The following is a 5,232-nucleotide window of genomic DNA, read 5'->3' as shown; positions in this document are numbered from 1 at the left end:
CAGACTTCTGTCTAAAAATTTGGAGTTTTATACAATCTTGGATTTTTATTTCATAAATATCCTGATTTTATGAATACTCAATTTTTAGAATTTTTTTATACAGTATTTTGGTTCGCTGTTAAATTTATTCTTACATAAACGCCAAATACTGTTTATCACTTCATACACTGTTTATTTGAGATTTACTTTCAGATAAATAATGCTGACGCAATTGGTACAGAATTAAAATTTGCAGGCGCGGAGTCCGGGTTTCAGATTATACTGGTAACAATTAAATTATTATTGGTTTTATTTCCCACTAATTTTTATTTTTATACTATATTATTTTTTCAAAATCTCTTTCCTTCTTTTCAAATATCTTCCTTTCTTTCCAAATCTCTTTCTTTCAAATCAAATCCTAGCTTTATTCTATACCCCTTTTCTTTTCAAAACCTACCATACTTTTTTTCAAATCCTACTACTATTCCAACGGTACCACTCCATTTCCAACGTCTCTATCTCTCTCTTTTCACTCTATAAATACTCCTCATTTTTTCCATAAATTCTCACATCAAATTTCACTCATCTCCCAAATTTCTCAAACTTCTATTATTTTCTCTTCTTCCCCGGAAAAAATGGCGAAGTGGATAGATACACTTTTTCTCATAGTCATCACTATTTTTACGGTGATCATGTCCTTCTTCTGTCTGCATAGTCCTGAAAAATGCGGACCTGCGATGGTTACACTTCCGATCATCTATTTTCTATTGTTCATAGCATGGATTATTAATCGTCATTTTTAAAGTTTGTCGTATCTTTTATTCTCAAATAATGTACTGTTTGTTTGTCGTACTGTTCATTATCATAGATAATAATATTTCTAAAGGAGTTCTTTGGCAAGTGAGACACATGTCACTCCCTGGTGCTTTGTTACACTTTTTCAATTTTTCTAAACTTTCTATTAATAGAAACTTATTCTTAATTCAATTAATAATTTTATTTTTTATTCAATTAATTATTTTATTAAATGAATAAATGCATTTGTCTTATTGGGAAGCTGAAACATCATTTTTTCTTTCAAGGGTTACACGATAAACACAAATATTTGGGGAAGAGCAAATAAATTGAAAGTGAAATGCTCGAGGTATCGTATCTCAATACGAATTCAAAACGCTTTCACTTCATCTTCATTTTCATCATGTTCAGAAACAACACATACAACGACGGCGCTTCATCTTCTCTCTCGGTCAAGTTCTCCGTCGTCCCAACCTCGCGTCTGTTTCAAACACGAAGGCCGAAGAACTCATACGAGTTCTCTTCTCCGGCGAACTCTCGGTCTCAATCTCTTCTTCTCCTCTTTTATATTTCTAATTCGTTGTTTGTTGGTTTGATGATGATGGTGATACGGAATCAGTGATTTGTGTTGTGTGATTTTGTCGAAGCTTGATTCGGTGAAAGTGCAATGATGATGATGATGGTTAATGTTTATTTTAGGTTTAGATTTGTGTATTTGTTCATCTTCATGGTTGTTTTCATAAATCTAATTAGTTTATTATTATGTTTGAGGGTTTATTCCTGATTTTTATTCTTTTGTTATTTATGGTTAATGGTTGTTTCAGGTTTAGATCTGTGTATTTTTTCATCTCCACGGCTGTTTTCATAAATCTAATTAGTTCATCCCTTTTCTCTGTTATATATTGAATCAAATTAAGGCTACATCATATAGGATTTCATCTTAGTAGCCAGAAAGGTTTGTGAATAGTAAAATTAAATTATGTGTTTTTGAAATTTGATAAAGGGTTTGGGTTTGGTGAACTGTAAGATTTGTGTATCCTTTTTAGCATATAATGTTTGGATCTGATGAAGTATAATGTTTTTATATTTTAATAATGTGTTTGATGCATGAAATTTCAGGTGTTCTTACCAATGGTATTGAAGTGAAGCTGCATAGGAATCCTCTTAGTGTTATTGAACCACCTACTGGATGAGGTAGATGATGATCTTTAATTTTAGAATACTCAGTGGCATGGATCAGATATGGGTGAGTTTCAATTTGTGAAGTTACTGTTCTTTTTTCAATATCTCCAAGTTTATCTTTTTATTATCTTTTTTCTATTACATTTTTTGAAATCATTTGTGTATTTGTAAAGGTTTTATGATTCATATTTGTCTTAATTATGAATTGATTCTATTACCCGAGTTATGTTTTATACCTCCATCTCATAGTTGTTGCTGATTTTATTTCTGCTATGTTTGATTTCTCAGCATCTGATATTGATCAAACAATCACTGATCAAGGCATAGAATGCATAGATCATTAGGATCATCTCACAAGAGCATGAGCAGGTCCTTTATTGTTGTTTCACAATCTAAGGGATCCATCTCTATGCCTCATGGGTGGACGCTATATTAGCCGAACCTTTACCCCTTTTCACTAATTTATTTTTCTATTTTGTTATATGTTTGAAAAATAATTTATTGATGATTAAAATATTACAAATATTATGTAGAGGATTGATTTGAGCAAATTGGAAATGGCTGCATTGTGGATGTTGTAGGTGGGTGTTATTCCAAACCCGTGTAAGGAGCAGCAGGTAAATGTTATTCAGAGGCATTTCATGTCGCATGTGCATTATTTGTTTTTGTTTCATTAGTGATTGTTCAGTTTCTATAACACTTTTATTTTGTTGAACATGTTCTAAATTGATTTGGTTTCCCCACTGTCACAAATCCCATGCATCCACAGAGTAGGAACATCGGTGACCACTTGATCCAGATAAATCAAAATCTATTTGCTTTCTGCATAGTCTGATCTTGATCAAACAATCACTGATCTTGATAAAACTACCTGAATTAATGAGATTATTATCAAACATCTGGATCCAAATAAAAATAAAAATCTACTTGCCTCATGATGTTTGATGTAGGAGAAGGACAAGTATTTTGTTAATTTGTGTTGTCTGAAATTATGTTTTATTCTTTTGTTCATGAAGCAAATGAAAGAGTTGCAAAAACTAGAAAGATGGAATTGTTCGCTTGCATGCACAATACTCATGTAGAGTAGGTTTTCTGTTTTATGATTGTTATGTATTTTTAGTTCTCATGGTATTTTAAAATTTTTTTTATTGGGGTGGAGTATTGTCTGGATTTAAAATGATTTTTGAACTAAAAAACTAATCTGGTTGTAACTGTTTGTTTAGTGGGGAAAATTCATCCATATAAATCTTGAGCTGTTTATGGTGTTCTTTATTTGTTGAGTTTTTGAATTCATCCAAAAAATTTAGGGTGATATAATATTCTCAATTGTTCCATCGGATTGCAGGCAAGATTTAAGGCAACTTATCTGGATGTGGCTATGTAGCCAACATCACCTCCCCGAACTGCTGCTATCGAGATAGACTCAAGTTTTGCTGCTCAAACAAGCACAGCTTGCAGCCCCAGCAGCTATCTCTGCTTCAGTGAAGAAGGAAGTGGCCATTGATGTGGACACTAACTAAGTTTCTACCATTTTAAGTTTATGCTTTTGTGGTATACCCAACTTTTGCTGAGCATGGTAATGTAAATTTAATTAATGTTGTAGTAGCTTCTTCTGTCAATGTTGCATTCAAATTGTACTTAAAACCTACAATTATTTATATTTTTTACATGATTATCAGTATTGCATATCATACGTAAGTTGTATAACCTGATAAAATTTTAAATATTCCTATATTCATTTGTCGCACTAAAAGTTAAAATAAATGTCAATGAAAAAAATAATTTGTTCAATTGAATATATTCTATGTGATGATTTAAATTAATAGAGAATCAAAATTTTAATGGCACATGAAGGATACATATCTGTTATCATATTTTTTTGGTCACTCAAAATTTTTTTGGTCTCCTCATAAAGTTATTATTGAAGTGTTTGAAAATTTCCAAATTTCAGTTGGATAAAATGTAACACCTATGAGCCTTTAATGTGACATGGCTAAAGGATCAAATTAGATATGCATACGTTGAACTTTAGTTATTGTTATAAATGCCTTTTACATATGACTATATTAATTTTTTTCTCCACAAGTACTACATTGTTAAAACAAACAGTTTTGAAAAATAACTACTATAAATATAAATACATTAATGTTTAATCATTCAAATCTTTTATATCATAATTAAAATGAAAATATATCATTTATACTTTCGCTGCATGTGGATACAAAAATTAAAATTGATAGACGTACATTAGGGGGAGTGAGAGTATAATACTAAAATATTATCAAAAGAATAAATATTTATCATTTTAAGATTAATTCTAATAATTGTGTCTAAATATGTATTTTTAATAGAATATTCAAATTAAAATGAGATGCAAAATAAATATTTATTTTTGAGTTCTCTATGCTTAGAATAGAGTGAAAAATTAATTTTTTATTGAACGTTGAAATGTATATATATTCAATTTTGCATGAAAGACTTGAATCAGTTATAATTGGTACAACAAATAAAAATGTAAGTGACAGATATTTGACTAAGTAACAATAAAAAATATAATAGTTAGGAAATAGCAAATTAAAAAGTCAAATATAAATTAAAGATAATTATAATAATATTACAACTAATAGTAGTTTTTAAAAGCTAATTAATTGACAAATGACAAACTTGCTAAATAACTATTTTTTTTTATTATCATAAAATATAATAAAGTAAGATGAGTATTTTAGTAAGTTTTGTCAAGTTTCACATTTTTAAAACTTTTTCAAGATGAATATTTTGACAAGTTTTAATTGTTAAATTCTACCTCTTAAAAAAATATTTTAAAAATATTTTAGATTTATATATATTAACCGTTAAAAAATTTTCATTTTAAATTGTAAAGAATAAATAAATTAAAAATATTTTTTTTCTTATTAATTTAAATCCTTACCTCAAATATACCCACTAAATTTAAACCCGTGCGTCGCACGGGTATACACACTAGTATTATGTAATATTTGTACTGTTAGTATTAAATGTTGTACTATCTGTTGTACGGTAGTTTAATTATCAAGATAATATTATGTGTGTTAAATATTTATTTTTCTGTGCATTAAATATTTTTTTCAAGGTTATTATCGGTAATTTCGTATGCGTACAGTATATTTTATTTATTTATTATGTTTGTGTTTTTCTAACAGCTCAGGTAAATAAATTTTTCACCAATAACACAACAAAAAAACAAAAAGAAAAAAATTAACTTTAACTGTTAAGTTTTCACTTTAACTGTTACGTTAA

At 28.8% G+C, this 5,232-nt stretch overlaps 1 long non-coding RNA gene across 1 annotated transcript; it reads left to right on the top strand.

The window, feature by feature from the left end:
• The first annotated feature begins 1,140 nt into the window (after positions 1–1,140).
• Positions 1,141–3,199, top strand: LOC131647675 (uncharacterized). The gene is made up of 3 exons (XR_009297902.1): positions 1,141–1,314; positions 1,894–2,020; positions 2,490–3,199. It is a non-coding gene; the product is annotated as an uncharacterized LOC131647675 (long non-coding RNA).
• The last annotated feature ends 2,033 nt before the right edge of the window (positions 3,200–5,232 follow it).

This window comes from Vicia villosa, linkage group LG2, assembly GCF_029867415.1.
Source record: "Vicia villosa cultivar HV-30 ecotype Madison, WI linkage group LG2, Vvil1.0, whole genome shotgun sequence".
Classification (NCBI taxonomy): domain Eukaryota; kingdom Viridiplantae; phylum Streptophyta; class Magnoliopsida; order Fabales; family Fabaceae; genus Vicia; species Vicia villosa.
The sequence above is the reverse complement of the archived record's forward strand: the minus strand, read 5'-3'. Positions and strand labels throughout refer to the sequence as shown.